The sequence below is a fragment of the Rattus rattus genome, chromosome 10 (assembly GCF_011064425.1).
Source record: "Rattus rattus isolate New Zealand chromosome 10, Rrattus_CSIRO_v1, whole genome shotgun sequence".
NCBI classification, from domain to species: Eukaryota; Metazoa; Chordata; class Mammalia; order Rodentia; family Muridae; genus Rattus; species Rattus rattus.
In genome coordinates, this window is record NC_046163.1 from 7279985 (window position 1) to 7291800 (window position 11816).

Genomic DNA, 11816 nt, shown 5'->3' on the forward strand with positions numbered 1-11816 from the left:
ATTAAAGGCATACACACCACACCAGCATATTCTTACATAAAGGAAAATAATAATAATAAAGTCATTTCTTTAAGAGTAGAGGGGCTGAATAGGTAGCTCAATTAGTAGAGAGTTACCCAGTATGCTTGACGCTTTGGCTGTGGCAGTGTACACCTAAAATCCCAGCATTTGGGAGGTGGTAGCAGGAAGATCAGAAGGTTAAGGTCATCCTCAGCTACATAGTGGATTTTGGGCTGGGATATATGAGACCTTGAAGTAAAATTTTCCTTTGACTCTGACATCCATCATGTATATAGCAGGAATACCACCACAGGTTTATAGGTGCGCTGTTTCAAGGTTTCTTCTTTTCTTTTTTTTTTAAGGCTTACTTATGACTGTCTTATGTGTATGGGTGTCTCGTCTACGTGTATATCTGTGCACCACATGTGTGCAGTAACCATGGAGGCCAGAAAATCCGTTGACCCTCTGGAACTAGAGTTACAGGTGGTTGTGAACCACCATGTGGGTTCTGGGACTTGAACCCAGGTCCTCTGCAAGAGTGGTCAGTTGGTCAGTGCTCTTAACTGTTGAGCCATCTCTCCAGCCTCAACATTTATTTTCTTTTTAATTTTGTATATTTGTATGTGTGTGTGTGTACTGTGTATATTTCTGTGTATATGTGTGTTTGTATGTGTGTGTAATAGTGTGTGACTGTGTGTGACTGTGTGTGTGTGTGTAATAGTGTGTGACTATGTGTGACTGTGTGTGTAATAGTGTGTGACTGTGTGTGTGACTGTGTAATAGTGTGTGACTGTGTGTGTATGTAATAGTGTGTGATTGTGTGTGTAATAGTGTGTGACTGTGTGTACATGTGTGTGTGTGACTGTGTGTGACTGTGTGTGTAATAGTGTGTGAGTGTGTGTGTGACTGTGTGTGTAATAGTGTGTGACTGTGTGTAACTGTGTGTGTAATAGTGTGTGATTGTGTGTGACTGTGTGTGTAATAGTGTGTGACTGTGTGTGTGTCTGTGTGTGTGCATAGTGTGTGACTGTGTGTGTGTGAGTGTGTGTGTAATAGTGTGTGACTGTGTGTGACTGTGTGTGTGTGTGACTGTGTGTGACTGTGTGTGTGTGTGTGTGTGTGTGTGTGCTGTGTGTGTGTGTGTGACTGTGTGTGTGTGACTGTGTGTGTAATAGTGTGTGACTGTGTGTAATAGTGTGTGACTGTGTGTGACTGTGTGTGTGTAATAGTATGTGATTCTGTGTGTATATGTGTGTAATAGTGTGTGACTCTGTGTGTGTGTGTGTAATAGTGTGTGTGTGTGTGACTCTGTGTGTGACTCTGTGTGTGTGTGTGTGTGATAGTGTGTGTGTGTGACTGTGTGTGACTCTGTGTGTGTGTGACTCTGACTCGTGTGTGTGTGTGTGTGTGTGTGTGTGTGTGTGTGTCTGTGTGTGTGTGTGTGTGTGACTCTGTGTGTGACTCTGTGTGTGTGACTGTGTGTGTAATAGTATGTGACTGTGTGTGTGTGTGACTCTGACTCTGTGTGTGTGTGTGTGATAGTGTGTGACTGTGTGTGACTGTGTGTGAGTGTGTGTGTGTGTGTGACTGTGTGTGTGTGTGTGTGTGACTCTGACTCTGTGTGTGTGTGTGTGTCTGTGACTGTGTGTGACTGTGTGTGTGTGTGTGTGTGTGTGTGTGTGTGTGTGTGTGTGTGTGTCTCTGTGTGTGTGTGTGTGTGTGTGTGTGTGTGTGTGTGTGTGTGTGTGTGTGTGTGTGTGTGTGTGTGTGTGTGTGTGTGTGTGTGTGTGTGTGTGTGTGTGTGTGTGTGTGTGTGTGTGTGTGTGTGTGTGTGTGTGTGTGTGGGTGTGTGTGTGTGTGACTGTGTGTGTGTGTGTGACTGTGTTGTGTGTGTGACTGTGTGTGACTGTGTGTGACTGTGTGTGTGTGTGTGTGTGACTGTGTGTGACTGTGTGTGACTGTGTGTGTGTGTGTGTGACTGTGTGTGTGTGTGTGTGTGTGTGTGTGTGTGTGACTGTGTGTGACTGTGTGTGACTGTGTGTGACTGTGTGTGACAGTGTGTGACAGTGTGTGACTGTGTGTGACTCTGTGTGGGGGTGTGCTCTTTGGTGTGTGTGTGTGTGTGTGTGTGTGTGTGTGTGTGTGACTGTGTGTGACTCTGTGGGGGGGTGTCCCCATGCTCCTTTGGAGGTCAGAGGACAAACTTGGGGATTGGTTTCTCCCTTTCTGCTGTGTGAGTTGCAGGTGTCAGACTCAGATCGTCAAGTTCCACAGTGAGTCTGAGAACAATCTAGGAAACACAGATCCCGTCTCAGAGTTTTAAGTAATGATTAAAACAGAGTAATACGGTAGAAAGGCTGGGCAGGGGACCGCATTTGTTGCCTTTCTACTGCTGACATAAAACCCCATGACCAAAGCAACTTTACAAGGAAGGATTTGCTTTGGGCTTCTAGTTTCAGAGAGACAAGGGTCCATCGCCATCACAACAGAGAAGCAAGAATAACTGAGCGCTTACATCTGAAATGACAAACAGGAAGCAGGGATGGAATGTGAAACGGCTTGTGCCTCCCCCCCACTCAGTGACGTACTCCCTCCCTCCTGGCCACATCTCCTAAGCCTCCCTAAGAGCCACCAACTAGAGACCATCTATTCAAACGCTTGGACTATGGGGACAGGTCCACAGGGGTGGCTCTTCCTACAGAGTGATCAAGCTGACACCACATCGGGCTAAGAGACCAGAGGACTACACAGACCGGAGGTGGTGACACACGCTGAGCTCTCAGCACTCGGGGAGGCAGAGGGAGGAGCGGACCTCGAGACTCATCCTTGGCTACATCTCAGGTTGTAAGCCTAGGATGCACGAGGCCCTTTCTCAAAGCAGCAACGAAAGTAAAGGAACTGAGAGGAGGTAGGGCCTGATTTTGAAGGATTGTAGGTGCAGAAGATTACTTCTCAAGAAGCCATAAACCTAAAGGATGATTCTTTTAGCATACAGATGAAAGGACTGTCATGAAGATGAGGAATCTAAATACAAAGAACCTCTGGGAGCATAGAAGTCTATTTCTTTTCCTTTTAATTTTTTTTAAAAAAAAAGTGATTTATCTATTCATGTTCTGCATGTGGTGCACTGTAACTGTCTTTAGACAATCCAGAAGAGAGCATCAGATCCCATTACAGATGGGATCAATTCCCATGTGGTTGCTGGGAATTGAACTCAGGACCTCTGGAAGAGCAGTCAGTGCTCTCAACCGCTGAGCCATCTCTCCAACCCCAGGTCTATGTCTTCTTAAAGATTTGTGTGGCTGTCTCTGTGCATGCAGAAGTGAAACAGTGTCTTCGCTCCTGGAGATGGAGGTACAAGCGTTTGTGAGGCAGGGGAGCTGGGGCCCAAACTCTGATCCTTGTGATCAGCAAACGTTCTGCAGCCCTGGGCCACCCTCCCCACCACACCCAGTAGTTTATTCAGAAGCAGCAGGGATGGAACTGCAAAGTGGGTTTTCTTTTTTTTTTTTTTTTTTTTTTTTTTAAAGATTTTTTATTTATTCATGAGTACACTGAGCTGTCTTAAACACACCGGGATGGAATCCCCAGATGGTTGTGAGCCACCATGTGGTTGCTGGGATTTGAACTCAGGACCTCTGGAAGAGCAGTCAGCGCTCTTAACCACTGAGCCATCTCTCCAGCCCCAAAGTGGGTTTTCTTAACAGTTCAGACGCGGCACTCTATCCTTGTAGCCTATGGGCATTGCTAGCCAGAGAGTATCTGTTTCTACAGTCTAACATTCCGTCACTCCTCGAGGTTAGAAGCTGCCACTGACACACACCCTGCTGCAGCATCCTCTCTAGACCTGCTAGCCTGACTCATTCTGTCCCTTAAATAATGACCAGGGACGTTTGAATAGACTGTGAGGGAGAAACAGAGACTCAGCGATAATGGCAAGAGACAGTATTTCAGTCTATCTGTTACCTCCGTGGTACTGCCTTGGAGCAAGACTGAAAAATTGGCCAAGAATGTTTCCTCCCCCTACTCTGCAATGCTGGGGGTGGGGTGGGTGGAGAAGTTTGATATCACAAGTTATGCGGCTTTTTCTATTTAGGAGTGTTCTTCCTAGAAGGCATCATGGGGGTGGGGTGGGGGTGGGGCTGTTAAATTAAGCTGGAAACACAGCCGTCCTCCATTCCACAGGACAGATCTTTGTTTGTTATCATAAGCACGTGTTTCCCCAAAATTTCCTGTTTTCGGGATGATTCGTGAATTGAGCATTCTGCCCGTGGAAGGAAAGCTGTGTTATTGAAGCCTTACACAATGGAATGACTCCGGCTTTAATCCTTTGAATAAGGCTTTGTTTCCCATTGACTGAAAACTTCCTCCAGGAAGGAAAGCTGGAAATATTCAGGAAGGATTTGTATTTTATTTCACAACAGCTTCGTAAGGAGCGGGGGCTGGGGGGAAAGTCATCTGGAAGTTTTAGCCTCGCTTTCCTGGCTGACGGACAGCAACTTGAAGTTTACTGTGGATGACGGCTCCCTGCACCCCGCCAACTTCCCTAGTCCACTGCCAAGCTTGTTTTGTTGTTAGACTGACACTCACAGACGTTCATCCTGTGCCGGCAGTTCACGTGTTCCCAAGACATGACTAGGAACAGGTGCACCCAGTTTACTTCAGCTACTTCCGTGGCTCCAAAACGTTTCCCTGATTCCCAGATTCCATGAGGCTTGTGTTGTACGCTCCTTAGCTCGTGGGTTATCTATTAACGAGAGACAAGGGCAGAGAGAGTCATGTCATCTCTTGAACTCCTAAGTTACTGGAAATCGCATTTCCCTCCCTCGCCCCTGCAGAATCTTTACTTACTCCATTGGCCAACAATAATTAAAACAAAACAAACAAGCAAACAAACAAAATCCCAAAACTGTTGATGTGGCCAGCTGATTCTACACAGCGGGCGTAAACTGTAGGGCCCAGGGCACAAGTCATTACCTACGAAGTCAAAACTACCTCTTGGACACTTGCCCCTCCTGAGATTCTGAGTGATGTCAGTTTTTGCTTATTAATCCCCACTGACTAAAAAAAAAAAAAAAACCACATGTACCCCTCACAACCATTGGCCCCTTAGGGCTCTGTCTCAGATGCCAGTCTGGGGACATAATTTAGGTATTTGTCATCCTGAGGATTATGTTTCAAGTAGGGATTGTAATTATAGGTAAGTCCCATCGGTGACTTCCTTAGAACAGAAGTGCAGCTGAGGCTGGCCTTGGGCTTTGTTAGCCACGATTAGAGTATACAGTGCCTTCACATCTGTGAGTCCTGACTTTCCAAATTACCTGTACCAGTAGGGACAAAGAGGGTATCGCTTGGTTAGGAGAACACCGGCAAGAGACTAGTCCTCTGCTAGGAAAACGGGATTCATTACAGTACACTGCAAGTCAGGGGAGCCCTGCAAATTACTCCCATTGGAAGGCTTAAAAGAACACTCTTGTCTAGCTTTCGGTCTTCTGTCCTTTGAGTCTGTTGGTCATTTGGAACCGTCTTCCAACTTTAAGAGGATCATGGTCTCGGAAAACTGTGACTAAAACAACTGTTTCGATTAGACATATGCAGTTTATAAATGTATAGAAGTCTACTTTATACCACATGTCTTAGTCAGGGTTTCTGTTCCTGCAGAAAACATCATGACCAAGGAGCAAGTTAGGGAGGAAAGGGTTTATTCAGCTTACACATCCATACTGCTGTTCATCACCAAAAAAGTCAGGACTGGAACTCAAGCAGGTCAGGAAGCAGGAGCTGATGCAGAGGCCATGGAGGGATGCTACTTACCAGCTTTCTTCCCCTGCATCACTCAGCTTGCTTTCTTATAGAACCCAAGACCACCAGCCCAGGGGCAGCACCACCCACCATGGACTTGATCACCCCCTTGATCACTAGTTGAGAAAATGCCTTCCAGCTGGCTCTCATGGAGGCATTTCCTCAAGGGAGGCTCCTTTCTCTGTGATAACTCCAGCTTTTATCAAGTTGACACACAGAACCATCATATTTTTATATAAAAAAATTTAATTTTGTCTTTAAACTATAGACCGTACACGATTTGCAAAGGAGACTGCACCAAACAATGATCAACGAAGAATCATCCGTTCTGTGGCTTTTCTCTTGTCTGGTCACTCAGCAATAGAATGCTATCAGCTATGCTTGCCAACTCACGTTGTTTTCATTCATGTATTCACCATAGCCCACTTTGCCTTCCACAAATACACGAGCCCCCCTTTTCACATACTGATAAGTCACATCTCTGAGGCCTGCCCGAAACAGTGATATTCTGCGCCATGTCGTCTTTTGACTGACGTCACCCATTTGTTATACTTCACCGTCCCCTGAGCGCCCCATCTCATTTGTCGCTAGAGAAAATATCGGGACTGGGTTTTTTCCCTCCATCTGTCTCACGACATATCCTGACCTGCTCGCCCAAGTAACTGAACACGATTCAGAGATCGTTGACGAACCAGACTGCTGGCTACCTCAGACTCCTGTCTTACAAACTGACGAAATACCTGTAACACGGGTCTTCGAAACACAGCTTCAGTTTTTCTTTTCTTTTCTTTTTTTTTAGAAAGATTTATTTATTCTATGTAAGTGCACAATAGCTGTCTTCAGACACACCAGAAGAGGGCATCAGATCTCATTACAGATGGTTGTGAGCCACCATGTGGTTGCTGGGATTTGAACTCAGGACCTCTGGAAGAGCAGTCAGATGGCTCTTAACTGAGCCATCTCTCCAGCCCCCAGCTTCGGTTTTTCTTACAACCTAATCTTTAGGCTTTTCCTGACGGGCAAGACCAGACTGCCAGCGGCTCGCTTCCAGCCATGAAACTAGTATTTTAAAAAAACAGAAAGAACTTGAACTTGAAATATAACTTTCTCTCCGGCACTGGAGAGGTGTAGACAGGCGAATCCCTGGAACTCACTGGACAGATAGCCTACGAGGGGCACTCCATGCTGAGTGAGAGGTAGTATCTCAAAAGAGATTGGGGAAGACACCTAACATGGACCTCTGACCATACACAAACCACACACTATATACACATGCACCTGCTCACATCTACATGAACGTATACATACATAACAACCACAGGCACGCACACACACACAGACACACACACACAGACACACACACACACACACAGAGACACACCCACACAGAGACACACACACACACACACACACACACATATACACACACACACACACACACACACACACACACACACACACAGACACACACAGAGACACACACACACACACACACACACACACACACACACACACACACACACACACACACACACACAGAGACACACACACACACACACACACACACACACACACACACACACACACACACAGACACACACACACACACACACACACACACACACACACACACACACACACGGGAGAGAGAGAGAGAGACTTTTTTTTTTTTTTTTCCCCGGAACTGGGGACCAGAACAGGGCCTTGTGCTTGCTAGGCAAGCCCTCTACTGCTGAGCTAAATCCCCAGCCCCGAGAAAGACTTTCTTAAGTTAGACAGTGGCGGTTGTCTTTTCTTGAGGAAAGAGAGCATCATGGAACAATAACACCAAGATGGCCCTTGGCAGCTTGCGTTCGAAAGCTATACTTAAAGCTATGGGGCCAGAGACGTTGGCTACAGACGTTCCTATTCTAATCAAGCATAGAGTAAATACTGATAAGGACAGTCGATGTTCAGAGAAGTAAACCAACTCTGAAGCCACACATCAGACATGGAGGCCACTCAGGGTAGTCAGCTTCTGATGGCCTTACTCTTAGTGCACCACGAGGACAGAGGCCTGCTGAGTATTATAACTCTACCTCAGATGCTCCTCAGATAGTTTCAGATAGACGGACGGGAAGCAAGTAGACTGGAAACAAAAACTGTACCACATTGCAAAGGCAGCTACAGAGCAGCCTGCACCTGCTGTGGACCTGGAAGGGAATAGCAGGGATGGCAAGTAGCATGGAGTAGCCGGCCTCTGGCTGCCCAGAACCCTGGTTCTCTAAGGAAGAGGAAGTCCCCTCATTGGTGGGGTGAGAAGACATAAAAAGTTCTGCCAATCCCCATACACACAGGCATCCTATCTCACTTGATAGCCTTTGGGACCCCCATGCCTGCTCATGGTCTAGTGCATTCTGGGTGGACAGGCACAGGAAAAGCAGTGTCACTTCTAGCCTTCTCTGAACTGTGGCTTTACAAATAGCCAAGCATTTAGACGCCCCCTAAGCGTTGCTGGTAACATGGTGCACAGCCTGGAATGGAAATAAGTGAGTGAGTTCATTGGCACCTTATGAAGCTTCCTTTGGGGGCTGGAGAAATGGCTCAGTGGTTAAGAGCACAGACTGCTCTTCCAGCAGTCCTGAGTTCAAATCCCAGCACCAACATAGTGGCTTGCAACCACCTGTAATGGGATTAGATCCCCTCTTCTGTGTATCTGAAGAGAGTGATAATGTACTCGCATTCATAAAATTTTCAAATAAGTTAATTTTAAGAAAAGAGAACCTTCCTTTGTTAAGTCAACCAACATAAATTTTAAAAAGTAATGCTTCATTCGCCTAAGTCACTTTAGAATTAACCTAGAGCTAATTTTGGGACCTCAGTGGCTAGACATGTGGCTCTGGGGTGTGATGCTTGGGTTTCTCATGCTGATTTCACTCCATGCTATTGGACTTTCAACAAGTTATTTGACTCTCCATGGCTTTGTTTTCCCATTGGCGAAATGAAGTCCATAAAAAGTTGTTTTAGCTTAGTGGTAGAATGCTCACGTATAAGGCCTAGGTGACAAGGACCAGCCTTGGCTTGGAAGGAGTCTGTGGATGGGGTGTTTGGGAGCAGAAGAAAAAAAAAGATTTGAAGTCAGTCGTGAGGTACAAGCTGACAGCCTTGTGTTCTGCTCGAGACAGCTTTCTGAAGATTGCCAGATGGTTCAGTTCTTGCAGATCAAAGCCCGATCTTTTATTTACCTATCAATTCCATCGTCCCCTTCAGGTTCCCTTTTGATTATCCCACCAATCAGCACTTTTTGACCCTAGCCCCTCAACTTCTAGAAAAAAACAGCAAGCACATTTTTCTCAACATCGCAGATGAGTATGCTGCTGGGTGGTATCCAGCTCTGAGACTACTCCCACCATGCCTGGGCCTAAATTCTATTTGTCCCAAACTGACCTTGAACTCAGGGATCTGTCTGTCTTTGTATCTTTCTGACAAGCCGGCTCACAGTGCAGCTGCCTCTGTTCTTTTAGGTCAGTGAAGCCCCTCACATAATTCATATTGCATCCTTATATTTTGCATAGTTGAGAAATTCTGTTTGTATACTTTTGAACTCATGCTTTAGAGTTCTTTCCCACAGCCTTAAGTGCTGTCCTGAAGGTCACAGCCTTTACCATTTTTGCTAAGGACATAGACACACCCTGGCCTCCCAGATTTGTGCTCTAATTGTCATGGAATCATTAACCTTGACAGAGAGGACATTCCCTGATAACCTTGGCATGGAAAATATTTCCCAAAGGAGAAACATGAAGTTAAAAAATGTATATTTTATATACATGAAAAAGCCTCACACCCAGAAACTGTCAACACTTGTGGAGGCCCCATGCCTCTGGCCCCCTGGCTCTGTTCTAGGAATGGAAACTATGTCACTTCATTCCTTCTATGACCTTTCAGGACTAAGCACTAGGGTTCAATTTCCAGACCTACAATTGCTAGTCAATCCATCAATCCACCATTCATTCAATCAATCAATCAATCAATCAAAAAAGATGGCCTAAAAATTAAGCATATTAAAAATATAATAGTGCCTGACTTAGTGTATGAATTAGTTACTTTTACTGGGATAAAATGCCAGTAAGCTACTTAGAGAGGAAAGGCTTTACATTCCTAGGCAAAGTCCGCTAAGAGAAGCCAAGGCAGAAATTCCAGGTAGAACCTGGAAGCAGGAAAGCAGAAGTCATGGGAGGAACACTTTCTATTGCCTTGCTCAGCCTGCTTTCTTATACAACACAGGACCATCTGCCTAGGGGTACACAACCCACAAAGACCTGGGCCCTCTCACATCAAGCATCAATCAAGAAAAATACCCTCATAGACTTGCATAGAGGTCAATCTGATGGAGGACATTCTTCAGTTGAAATTCCCTCCTCCCAAGAACGTTTAGGCCTAGGTAAAGTTGACAAAAACCAACCAATACACTGTCCAGAGGGCTAGCTGTCCATAACAGCAGGGAAGACATAATGAGCAGAGTAGGAAGCTGAGAGACCACATTTCAACCACAACAAGGAGTAGAGAGAGAACAGGAAGTAGGGTTAGGCTATAAAAACCTCAAAGCCCTCTGTCATGAGTTACTTTACCAACAAGACTGTACCTAAAGCTTCCATAATCTTCCCAAACAGTGACACCAACTGGGGGCCAAGTATTCTAATACAAAAGCCTATATATATAGGACAATTCTCATTCAAACTACCACAGTATAAACATTAAAAGCTGTTAACAGTATAGTGATTCTTCCTTAGCCGTTTTCATTGTCACTGAACCACTCTGTGAAAGAGTCAAAAGTGACTGTTAAAGACCTAGAAAGGAAGCCATTCCTCCTCGAAGAGGTCTGAGGGTGATGCTGTGAGTTGGGTGACCTGGGGGCTTCCAGTCAGGCATGGGACACCATGGATCACCTCAACAGGCAGTGGCTTAAAACTGCAATTCCTCATTGTTCCTGATTATGTGGACTGATCAGCAGTTCCTGCACACGGAGAACTGTTTGGTTCTCTGCCAAGTAGTCACCAAAATTGACCTCATATGCATGTCATCTGGGAGCTCAGCTGGAGTTGCTCTCCATTGTGTGGCCTCTCTTAAGACTCCTCACAGCCATAGCAGCTGACTCCAAGAAAGAACATGCCAAAACATAAAAGCCAATACATTCTTAACCTAGTCTTGCTGACCGCATCCTGTTCATCAAAATATGTCATGGGCCAGTCCAGTGTCAACAAGAGAGAAAGAGTATAATCCAGTCAAACAGAAAAAGTGGTTCAGGAGATGTCCATGGGGCCATCTTGGAGACATCATCTATCATAGCTAAGTGATCAGAAAGGAACGAAATTTATCCTCTTCGTGCATGCAGCTTCCTCTTCCTTTCGTTCTTTCCCTGTGTATAGTGCATATGTGTGCACATGTGTTGAGGGGTGTACACGTGGGGTCATGAGTATGTGGAGGCTATCAGTCAATACAAGCTCTCTTCCTCAATCTCTCCACCTTAGCCTTTGACGTAGAGTCTCTCCTGAACCTGGAGCTTACATTTAAGCTAGAAGGACTGGCCATCAAGCGCTGAGGCTCCACCCATCCCTACCTCCTGAGCGCTGGGATTATAAACACATACTGCAGAGCTCAGCTTTGTGCAGAGGTTCTGGGGACCTGAACTTAGGTCCTCATGTTTGCACTAGAAGCACTTTTCCAACAGAGCCATCATTCCTGCCCCTGTGCTTTAACGGTGTTTAGACTGAGTGAGTCAATAAGGAAAACCAGCTAGAGTTTGTGCCATCGATACCAAGAAGTAGAATTAAATTTTAAATTAATACAGCATACTTAATGTATGCCTTATATAAGGCTGCTGTCCGGAGCATAGAAAGTAGTTCCTTCTGGTCTAAGTCATATTCGAAACCATTCGTAATTCACAGATAAAATGGGTTAGAGAAAATAATTACCCCAAAAGCAAGATGGAGGTAAAACCATACCCTACCAATGAACAGTGACAATGGCACACAAAA

At 45.5% G+C, this 11816-nt stretch overlaps 1 pseudogene; it reads right to left on the reverse strand.

Annotated features, from left to right (window-relative positions):
- Positions 1 to 6121: 6121 nt before the first annotated feature.
- LOC116911554 lies at positions 6122 to 9039 on the reverse strand (annotated as a pseudogene).
- Between the last annotated feature and the right edge of the window lie 2777 nt (positions 9040 to 11816).